At 36.7% G+C, this 12198-nt stretch overlaps 1 protein-coding gene across 13 annotated transcripts in view; it reads right to left on the reverse strand.

Annotated features, from left to right (window-relative positions):
* LOC127934042 (FERM domain-containing protein 4A) overlaps window positions 1-12198 on the reverse strand; it is a 170133-nt gene that overhangs the window by 43301 nt on the left and 114634 nt on the right. The window contains exon 1 of one of the 13 annotated variants that reach the window (XM_052531233.1): window positions 4723-4970. The exons of 10 other annotated variants lie outside the window; for them this stretch is intronic. The gene's annotated coding sequence lies outside the window, so the exon portion shown is untranslated. Of the gene's footprint in view, window positions 1-653; window positions 677-3419; window positions 3796-4722; window positions 4971-12198 lie in introns of those variants that run through there. 2 more of the 13 variants (XM_052531231.1, XM_052531232.1) reach the window with 2 other exon arrangements.

Consider the following 12198-nt stretch of genomic DNA (forward strand, 5'->3'; position numbering starts at 1 on the left):
TTTTTTTTCTTAGATGATAAGTCATTTGGGCAACCTAATAAATTAAACTGGACTAAAACATTTAAATTTCCCATTCAACACCTACTCAAAATTTTACCTATTATAAAATAATTAAACACAAAAAAATCAACTAAATAAATAGATAAATAGTCTTACTCAAGCCTTGTCCAAAGTATAATATCCTCATAGACATTCTATCCTAGTTAAACACTCAAAACTTGACTTTTTTTTTAACCTGCTGAATCCTATGGAATGGATTTAGACAAAGTAAAACTGCAAAGCATATTCAAATTAGCCAAACCATTTCATAAACAAATGAACACATGAAATGTGCGGTGGGAAGTGCAGAACTGTGAATGATGGTTGTTCCAATTCTGCAAAGCTTTTTGAGGGCACAGATTCCATGTTGGCCTGTTCATAACAAGCGAAAGATGGAGAACCCAGAAGCCAAAGTTTGTGGTGGCTGATATTGGGCTGACTTTCCAAGCTTAAAGGTTAAACTTTATTACCGACCTTGCAGTAGCCCGAAAGCACTGCAGTTTGGTTACATCACCATATTAAACATCTTAAGGTCTGAGTCAGGCTTGATAGGAACACTTCCCACCACACAATAGGAGATTAAACCTGAGGCTTTGAATGAAGCACATCCTTACAGCCTGAAGCTCGAGATGTCACACCTCCGCTCCACTGAATGAGAACACTCCTCACTGGGGTGTATCTGGAGGAGGAAGTGAACAGCTCTCAACCACAATTCCAGATTTTAACAATCAGATGCTGAGAATGTTTTGTTTGCAGCAGTGTTTTTGTGTGCTGCGTCTGGTGTGTGGTTACGAAATGCCTCGCCTGTAATCACTGACCGGTGAGTCACTTCTTCCTCAGCTGAACTCCAGTGAGGCACACTACACTCGCAATGCCCTGTGAAGTCATTAAGATCACATAACACACACATTTCAATCAGTGTAATCTTTGTAAATCATTCTTTTATAGACAAAAAAATAAGGGCTGTACAATTATATGGCTTAGTGTGATTTAATTAAAGTATATATACACAGCATGTTTCTGAATGAAGCGTGGCACTTTGTTTTTTTTTTTACACACGAGCAACTCATGATCTGTTGTTTGCAGTGTCTCAAGAGCAGCTCAGTTCACAGTAAATGCTGCTACAAAAAAACTCATCTCTGAGTCTGGATCGCGTTTGTGAACATATCATCTGCCAACCATCTTCCCCAACTTGTGATGACATCTTTAGAAGCATTTATGTTTGCCCACAAAAGAGAAACCTGAGCTTTTGTGCCAGTATAACAACTTGATGGTTTGAAATTAAATTTAAAAAGCCATTAATATTAGTCATTTTACAGTTGTACTGTAAATGATTTTTATTACAGTAATATTATAATTTTTCTTAAATTCTTGTTTTCTTTTATTTTTTGCAGTAGAACATGACAATAATAATATTTATTTGAATCTTTGATAATAAATTTTGCCACCACCATCAGCATAAAAACAATTATTATTCATAAAGATAAAACAATAATTACAATTATTATTTTATAGTCACATTATGCACCCCTACAGTCAAGCACAGCAAATTGCAGCTTTCCAAAAACAATCAATCAATCAAAATTGTAAATTAAGAAGATTTGCAACTGGATTCCCAAAAATCGTGCAGCCCTGATAATAAGGTGCAGTTACTCTGATGCACACTGCAGAAGAGACGATTACAGCGTCACATAATCTGATCAGAAGATAAACCCACTCTCTAGTGCAGATTTAAGATTGACCCTGATGCACTGTTTAGGGTTTCTTTGCAGTTTATCCGTATTAAATGCAGTTTATCCGTATTTAATCCTAAGCTACATGTTAGCTTCATTTAAACTGTCATTGAGTAGTATGATGCGTAGAAGACAGATATATTCAATTCAGATCATATCTGACACAGATATAAAACATGGTTGGAGGAAGTTGACATCCTGGTGATGATAAAGACTGTCTCACACAACCCCGTACACACTGCCGTTATTCACCCTTGATGCACAATGACAACAAAATCACAAATTCAGGCATGAATTAAGTCTCATCCTGCACACTGACAAATGAGGTGACTACAGGTCTGGTTTTCATGCCTGACCATGTGTGCTAGAGTACATCAGCCTGCTGACAACTGCTGCCCTGCAGTGCAGATATCACAGGCTGAGCAACACAAAAAAGACATCCGTCACCCTGAACCAGCAGGACCACAGCTGCCTAGATAGACACAACCAGGTCTGCTTTGTTTACAGTCTGCAGCCAGACCCCAATCCCAGGCTGTGCATCAAAACGGCTGGCTATCGAGACAACATTTTGAGAGCATTTATGAGGCCATAGGCTGAAAGCTCACATCTCTGCATACCTTTGCATCCTATGAGCATGTCATGGAACATTGCAACTAAATCATTTAATGCATCTATGGTGTTTAGGTAGGCATTGGTAGGCATCAAATTAGGTTTTGAAACAGTCCTTTCTATGAGTGTGTCATAGGAAATTGCAACCACATATAATATTGTAATGCATCTGAAGACAAACATGCTCTACTGAGCTGTCTATCTACAAAGCATTTGGGGGTCAATGCAGCTATGATGCTGTCTAGGTAGGCTGTTCACATCTCATTGGACATTGCAAACAAATTTACTAAAGAGAAATACATAAATGTGGAAGTTTTTGAGACAACCCAAATCAACATATTAGCACATATGAGAGGCATTACTATCACATTTAATTAAGATTTATATATATGCATTTCTATGAGGTTGTCATAGAACATTTCCTGTAAGTTAGATCTAATACAGATGAACTGTTCAAGGATTTTAAGATTATGACCGTGATGGTCAAATGTATGCAATCCCTGTAAGTTCCTGTCACTATCCGCAGCAGATCTGATTATATTCAGCTGTCAGCACAGGTTATCAACCTTTGAAAAATGGATGAATGAGTCTGAATGGGGGAGTAATTGTGACCAAGCAAAGCAAATGTTTAGCAAGTTTAGAAAGAAAACTCATTTAAAAGCAGCATTAATGGTTTCTTAAATCACCCTAAGGCTGATGTTCGTCAAAACACATCAACATTATGAGAAAACGACGAGTATTTCTCACATAACATGCCTCAGTGTTTCTGAGGTAACGTTAAGTGGCTAGCAGGCTAACGTTAGCTGCAGAACAGTTTATACTCTGAGGACCCTCTTCACCTCCTAAAATCGGATTTTATCGATGATATTCTCCGTGTATGGTCAGTAATCAGTAATCCGTATGTCTGAAAAATGTATGTATAACTGTTTAGTTAAGAAAGAAACAGAATGAAACCTCGGATTTTAACGCATCCATCCTTCCCTCACTGACTGACTAAAGCGCGAGACCAGCGCAAAACAAGCGCGCGATTTACGTTACCTTGTTGAAAATCCCTTATGCTCCCGCGTGTGTGAATTCCTCACCGAAATAAGAGATAAATGTTCTCTAACAAAAACAGTAATCCAAATGAGTTAAATTCGATGAGAAAACGTTCAAATGGCGGCCTAAATCATCCTCGCATTCAGCATCATCCATTTCGTTATTGTGATCCCCGGTGAAGCTGGACAGGCGGAGCGGAGCGGACTGACAGCAGCAGTGCCAGCGCATCCCATCACATCCCTCTCCGCTCTCAACGCGCTGCTTCACAGGGACCGCTGGCCCGCGTCCAGCAAGCAGCTCCGCACAACACTACTCTACTCACACACACACACGCGAACTTGCAGCCCGTCCACAGCAAACCCCAACCCTCCTGCTGTTGCTGCCTGCTTCTCTTCCTCCGACATCCCCCCCCCCGTGACACCGGAGAGGTTCGAGTAAAACCCGCGCTCACACTCAGTCCTGCCTGACATCATCATCATTTTACACCAATGTTGCAATTGTTACCTAAACTAAAATATTATAATAAAATTTTAAGTAGGCCACCAAAATTACTAAAACTGAAAAATAAAACATACATATTAAATAATAATAATAATAATAATAATAATAGCCCAATCTAAAACTTAAAGTGAAAGTATAAAAATAAAAGCTAATTAAAAATATTAATCAATAATAATATATACTAATAAAATGGCACTGGTTTACACCAGGAATATCCAAGTGTTTCATTTGTCCCAAAACTAACCACTACAGGAGTATTAGTACTACCATATATTTTTTTTTAGACATGTATGGTTTTCTTGGACCTTGAAGTACTATTTAAATAGGCTATCAGATGGAGATACATGTCCAACACAGTATCATGTCTGAAAAGCATGCTAGTAGCATTGTACTTTTGGAATTTCCTGATATCACCACAATATTTCCTGACTGATATCTGATATCTCATATCCTAACTGTCATGTTACTGCCACAGTACTTTTTATAGATGTTAAAATAGTATTTATTTGTACTTTTATTTCTGGACATGGTACTATGGTAATGGCATGTTTTGGTTTGGATTTGAAAATGTAATACCATCATATTCATTGAAATACCATGGGGTACAGTGCAAATACCACGTTTTATGGATATGGTAACGATTCAGTATAGTATAAATCAAAGTACTGAAGTATTACCATCTGACACTATGACTGTAAGAGATTTTCTGCACTGTGGAAAAACATTAAAACTTTTAAAAGAGTGGACAAGAAGGTGGGATGTAACTTGTGAGCTCCTTGGTCTTGTGAAACTGCACACTTACTGTCCAATGACTAACAGATCCACATCTGGATTTGCAGCAGAAACATTTGGGAATGGGTTGCACTCTTTCTCTCCCTCTGCCTGACTTCTTCCACCCCTCCGTTTCTAATTCAGATTTCCCTTCCCGTTTGGTTTGGCCAGGGTGAATGAAAGAGGGGAAAAGGAGAGACAAACGTTTTAAAGATGCTTTCCCAACAGTTAGAGGGAGCTGATTTGTGTGACCTAACACAGATGTCTAACGTTCGTTCACCACAAAGTCAACATTGCATAGGGCTTAAGAAAACTTTTACAAAAATTAGAAGGTGTTTTCCTTTTAAGGGTCAGCCTGTATGCATAAATTCTTCATAACGATTCACAAAATCTATTTCTATGATTTCTATGAATTACACAAAGAATTTCCGGTTTTACTTTTTTAAATTCAGAGATATTTTTATCCCTATCTTAATGTAATACAGCTTGTCCATCTGTGGAAATGTTGTGCAATTAATCCGTTCTGGTTGTCTTGTGTCTTTAGAAACAGTACAAAAGCAAAGACAAAGTAATAGAAGACAGCATTTTCTTTCATCATTTGACATTTTTAGATGACATTTTCCTTCACTCATGAACTACACACGACATGTACAAGTTAACATGTTAAACTATGCAAGTGCATTAATATTTATGTTTAGAAAGTGCATTGCATTATGCTCACAAGTAACTGAGGTAAGCATTGTTTAGTTTTTGATTGGTTATCTGTATCTCTGTTTAACGCAGGATTAAAAACGGACTTAACCTGGGGTTTAAAAAGAACCCAAGTTCTATATTGTGAAAAGCTCTAAGGTTTTTTAAAAAGCAATGCTGTAAAAGTTGCATATCTCTGCACTGGGCAATGATAAAATATGACACAGCACAGGATCATTTCCACAGCTGTTGGTTAAATGATTTGCAGCCTTGCTTTAAAATGTACTTGAACGATGGAGAGAAAGACTGCTCTGAGGGTCAGGATTTTCCATCTCTCTTCATCACTCTCTCACGCATACTCATGGGAAGGCCTTTGAAAAGTAATTGAAAAACACTCCAAACATAATGCAGTTAGGCTGCAGGGTTACATTTCATTACTGCTGGTGATAACCCCATCAATAAACAAACACAAGCATCTGAGATCAGAGGAATCTCAATATCTTTGTTGGATATGATGACAGTTCAATCAATCATCATGCACTCAAAAATAAAGGCTCCTTATTGGCATTGATCATGGTTCCTTGGCATCTATGGAATTGTCATGGTTCTTTAGAATATTAAAATGTTCTTCACACTAAGAAAATAATGGTTCTTTTAAGAACTGTTCACAGAAAGGTTCTTTGGGGAACATAATGGAGGTAGCGCAAGGTAACCCGAGAACCACAACATCCCAGCTGTTCGTATCGCTGCTGATTTTGGACACTCAGCCACAGCGGAAACACCACTGTCCAACTTAAACAGTCCCTCGTGATCTCTCTGTGCTCTCTAATACATATTTTAACTTCGTTTATTGGCTCCTTCCTCTGGGCACAGGTCCGAACAGTGTCACAAGAGCCCGTTGTTTAAAACAGGGAGAGTGTGTGTATTTGTGTGTGTGGATGGAGGGGAACATTTGCACTAAAGGAAACCCTTGATACTGTGGGGGCTTTTCAGAATAAATGAGAATGTTTAGGCTCACATGACTGCGATTGGGGAGAGAGAAGTTCTCAAAAAAAAAACTTCTGAAAGACCAAGCCCGCCCATGTCTTCCACACCAAAGCACACAATTTGTTTAATATACACCATCTTTCATGTCTAAAGGGGCCAGAAGAGTCAAAGACAAAGAGATTGCAATGTTCTCTGAGAAAATGAAAGGCTGAAATTTCCTTTAAAACGAATAAAAATATGGGAAACTGACTTCTCTTGCTGTCTCTGGCTTTCTCAAGGAAATGTGGTTCTGGTTAGGAGTCTTTGAGTTTGGTTATTTCTGTCTCACTGCCTCAGGCTCAGACACAAAGCAGGGTGTATGTGTGTGTATATTTTGAGGGGTTTGTTATTTTTCGGAAGGCGGTCACAAAGGTTACTCTTCTCCTTCTGCAGACATGAGGACAGGTTGAACGGCTGACATAAACCAAATTGGATGGATGAAGGATTGAATGCTACTTGTGTGTGTGTGTGTGTGTGTGTGTGTGTGTATTGAGGTTGTGGCTGCATGTGGCCAATAATGTTGGAGCTAGATTAAAACAGAGCTGACCTATAATTCAGTCAAGATGGAGTTCATCCCTTGTCCTTGCTACACACACACACACACATAGACTTTCATTTGAAAAAAGCAACATACACACTACCTTTTAAACATGGGTTACTTTTATTCATCAAATAGAGTGAAGCCTTTTTAAATTTATTGCTCTAAATATAGATGGGTAAATTTCTTCAATTGAACACATTAAGATAAATTCTCATGACTATTTAAACTGCAGATATATATAATCCATCATAACCTTTTACCATTTTTTTTCTTTTCTTATCTTCATGGCTCAATCTATGTTTTCATTCCTCAAAATGTCTCTATTTCAATACATGGAAGAAAGATAATCATATGACTTTGTAACAACAGTCTGTATATTCTTAAAATTGAACGTCTGTTAATCTCTTTTTGCTGCAGTCATAAAATCCACTGCGATAGTAAACACAAAAACAGTCAACACCAAACCGTAGACTCTTTCATGTGCCATGTTCTCATCATCTGCAGCTCAGGGGCTGGGGGTGGACAAGCCACAGGGCTTTGGTGGGGTTCAGTTTTTAGGGTGTAGGATGTTGCCTGTAGGTGGAGTTTTTCTTTTCTTTTTTGTATTATGAATAATCTTAGTGGTTACACACCTACTTTAAATCACATCAAAAATTGCCCACAGTCTCTGCAATGAGCCCTGTGTGAGTGTATGCTTGTGTTAAAACCAAATTTGTGTAATTCTATATGCAGAATCTTCACAGATAAAGGAGTGAGTGTGGTTAACAGCAGAAATGTATGGTATTTTCTTTATGGGAAAGAAGTTGATGCATTGACCGTGGTTCAAAAAAGAGTTTCAGATCTTTAAAGGGATTAAGGGAGTGATTGTGCACCATAGTTATTCATAAAAAAATTTCTGGGATGGACATCAAAGCACCTGTGTCTGTACAGGTGTGTACTATATGGCCACTGAGGATCATATATTATAGAAGCCAGTAGAAAAAATGTTGCATATGCACAAAGAGACCGGGAATGACTCTTTTTGTGCCTCATGTCAGTGCATGTGTGTGTTATGAGAGAAGAAAATGTGTTTCCAGTTAAATCCATGGAAAAAAAAGCAACACACACACCCACATGTGAGCACTTCAAATGTGTGTGAGATCTCTCCCGCTGAAATTTCAATGCATAGCTTTACTCCCATCTGGCCTGTATACTACCACACACACACACACACACACACACACACACGCGCACACACACACACACACACACACACACACACACACACACACACACACACACACACACACAACCTAAACATCTAAAGCTTCTAGCCTACTAACACACCCACACACATAAATATATCCCACTGTATACATTGGAAACACATGGGACAAATAAATAAGATAAACAAGACCAGATAAACAACACTTGAATCTACTGGATCATATTAATCTACAATATCATTTGAAGTTTTCCGTGGTTTCTATGTGATTGTAAAGGTTTCTATGTTAAAAGCTGAGTCATTCTGTTCTCATCCCTTTTTAAATATTGATTGAAGGTTGAACTACTGAATGCAAATGCATCTCTGGCAAACAGAAACTGACCCTGCTGTGAATGTGTACAAAAGAGAAAGAGATGCTTAGAAAAAAATGGTATCTAGACGAATATGTACTTGGTAAGTATGAATCCAATAAGAAAATTGTTACAGTATTAGGGCTACAGATATTTAAACAATAGTGATGGCAGTGTGACATGCTTTTTAGGCTACAGGTTATTTCCTGGTGAGGATTTTAAAGTGATTCTTTCTGTATATAACATCACTCCGTCAATTAGTGAAAAGTCTTTGAAAAACATCATTGAAAAATTAAATCAAAAACACAGATTCGTTCAGACACAAATCAAGTGATCTTGTTGATGAATTATTCAATGAATTGTTGACTCAACAGTTTGTTAAAAAATGCTGAATCATTCAGGAACTGTCTTAGAGTGATTCAATGAATCACTGACTCAACCAATTCACAAACACTGATTCATTAATCAAAGCTTTATGAGTCTACTAATTATTCACTCAATAATTAATGTTCGAAAATGCTAATTTATTCAGGAATACATAAAATGTCGTTCTCTGGGTGATTCAATAAATAATTCACTCAAATGATTCATTCAAATACACTGATTCATACAGATTCATCGTTTTTTTACTGAATCAATTTGTTTGAAAATGCTGATTCAGTTATTCAATGAATCATTTACTCAACTGATTCATTAAAAACTGTTTCATTCAGTATTGCTTAAAACCAATTTCAACACTGGCCTCACATTATTTGTTAATTTACTGGAATATTTGTAAATATTACATTCATTGTCACAATGCAGGAGTTAAATAGAAAGCTAAAATGAGAAAAAACGGTGAAAAAAACAACAACCCATTTTCTGCCAGGCAAACACGAACATATAGGCTAGAGTTATGTTTTGTCATGCAGAACTTAGCTGAGCCAAAAAAAAAAAAAACAACCTCTCTGTTATGTTCAATGAAGTAAAAGCTTTCAGAAAAGTGTGCTATAATTGTCACCAGTCATAAAGAACAGAATAAGTGTGTGAGTCTGTGCATAACCTGAACAGATTGCTGACTCAGGAACTGTGTAAATCAATAAATGAGATCTCCTCTCACATGTGTGCCTTTCATTGTGCGCATGTCAGCAGAATCCTATCTCTGACAGTGGGAAAGTATGTGTGTGTGACCCAGAACATAGACCTATAAGTGAGTATATGAGTCAGTAGAGCAGCAGAAACGATCCCTCACACACATCACAAGACAGAGAGAGCATCACTTACACTCCTCCAGCCTCTGACACACTCTGACCACAGACCACATCACTGCTCTCACCATACACGGCCACTCTGTACACTCATCTTCACAGGCCGTGTAAGTTTGTGTGTGCTTAATAAAGAGCTCTCTGGGGAACGATGATCCATTGTAGAGGAAACCTTATCTAGGAGAATAGCTATAAAGGAGAATACCTTAAAGGAATAGTTCACTCCAAAAATTAAAAACCTGTTTCAATTCACTCTCATGTTGTTCTATTATCATCTGTGGCATTCGAAAGGAGATGATGTTAGACAGAAAGATCCTGATGTTCTTTTCCATATTAACAGTTACAGATGCAGATCCAAATATAACCAAAAATATTATATGATGTGCAGCGGAGTGGGAGATTTTTTGTAAATAATCTGAATTTAGTCTGTTCCTCAAATAATTCAACTTTTTAGACTACTTTTATGATACTTTCATAGTGCACAGTGTTGAAACGAGAGTGAGCGTGATTGGAATGAGAGTGAGTAATCAATGACACAGTTTAATATTTGGATGAACTATAATTTAAAAAATGTAAATTCTATTACTATCAGTCACTCTCAGAGTCACTGAGTTGTTTTCTGCTGTGTTTTAGAGGAATGCTTTCATGCCGCACCGTTGGCTATTTCTGTATGAGTGAACATCTTAAGTTGGTCAAGCATTCTTGGGATTCTGAAGAAACTAGAGCAATTTGGAGTTTGTTGATAAAAGAGTGAGTGAAGGAGCATTCTGGGCCACACACACATCTGCAGTTTATTAAACTGAAATAGATCTGTGTATGGACTTCATGTGTTCTTGGATATAATGGACCCCCCAAGATAGACACACACACACACACACACACACCAACACCACTCTGCACTGAAATTTTTTTTTATTCCACCCAAGACTAAACTGCCTATTTAGAAAAAAAAAAAAAAAAAAAAAAAACATTATGCTGTCTTATGACAATTATGTATACTTTTATTACTGCAAACTACGTAAAGATTAAATTAAAATGATAATATAAATCTTGTGGATGCATCGGAGCATCGGAATTACATTTTTGGCCAAATGTATAAATATTTTCATGTTATAGTCAGTAACTGACAAATTTTTTTTTGTCTAAATAAATAAAAAATGAAAAGTTAATCAGTTGCAGTTTGATTTAGAAGTCACATTTACAATTGCAATTACAACTAAAAATTATATTTCTTAAATGAATTCTAAAATGTATAAAATTTTACTGAATTTAGGCATCACAATGCTATAATGTACTAGTGCTGTTGTTGATGTTAACTAAAACTATAAAATAATTTTTGGTAACTTAAAGCTGAAATGATAATTTTAATACTATTTAAATATGAGATATGAGATAGCTGCATTGGCAATTAACTAGATAAGTTTAAGTACTAACATTACTAAAACTAAAACAGATTTTTTTTTTTTTCAAAAACCCAATTAATAAAATTGACAAATGCAAATAAAAATTAAAACTTCAAAATCTTAATAAACCTACAATAGTAAGCCAAATTAACTTTAATTTACAGTATGAAAACTCTATATTAATTTTGTTATTGTTACAGATCACATTTACCATTACTAAACCATTTTTATTTTAGATTGCAGCAAATGTGGTCTAAATATAAAAAAATTGTAGGAAAAATTTACAAGAACAGTTAAATATCCTATACCAGACAACATTTAAATCTAAAAAATATCTTCCATTATGCCAAAATGCTACCAATATTTTGCTTTCTAATTCTATGCTTATATGGAATATGGATTAGAGATAATATGTGTCCCAAAAATAACCTCCTTCAACGAAAGTGCTATCAATTTAAAAGTGAATTTCTCACATCCAGTCACAAGTACATAATTGTGTATGTGTCCTAGTAGACTAAGTGGGCAGTTTCCACATATCTGTTTCTCTCCCACTGTCACTCACTCTTTTATAATTAAACAAGTGTAAATCAACCACTTTGACCGAACCGCTGCATAAATGCCCATCGCAATGGTTTCTCGCCAAAGCTGTGAGTATGTACAGATCAGTTAAGAGAACTGAGCCCTGATTGGCTGAATCTCTGATTGCAGGCACTGCAGACATGATGAACTTGTTGACCTATCACACAGTCTTACCAATACACAGAACATTAAACAGAAAGAGAGGAAATGAGCGGAACAGCTAACTTCATACAGCAGCAGAAGAAAACTAGACCTGGTCTTTTCTATTCTTTATTATTGAGAACTGTTTTTTTTTTACTTTATCTTTATAGTTGAAGGGCCTTTACAGGCCTTTTTTGACTGTGCGTAAGACTGCATATGCAAATTAGCCTTGAGTATCCTGCCAAAACGTCTGGCTGTTTAAACACACACACACACACACACCCCTTTCTTCAATCCTCGTTTACAATTCAAATACTAATATCTGCATT

Source organism: Carassius gibelio, chromosome A18 (assembly GCF_023724105.1).
Source record: "Carassius gibelio isolate Cgi1373 ecotype wild population from Czech Republic chromosome A18, carGib1.2-hapl.c, whole genome shotgun sequence".
NCBI classification, from domain to species: domain Eukaryota; kingdom Metazoa; phylum Chordata; class Actinopteri; order Cypriniformes; family Cyprinidae; genus Carassius; species Carassius gibelio.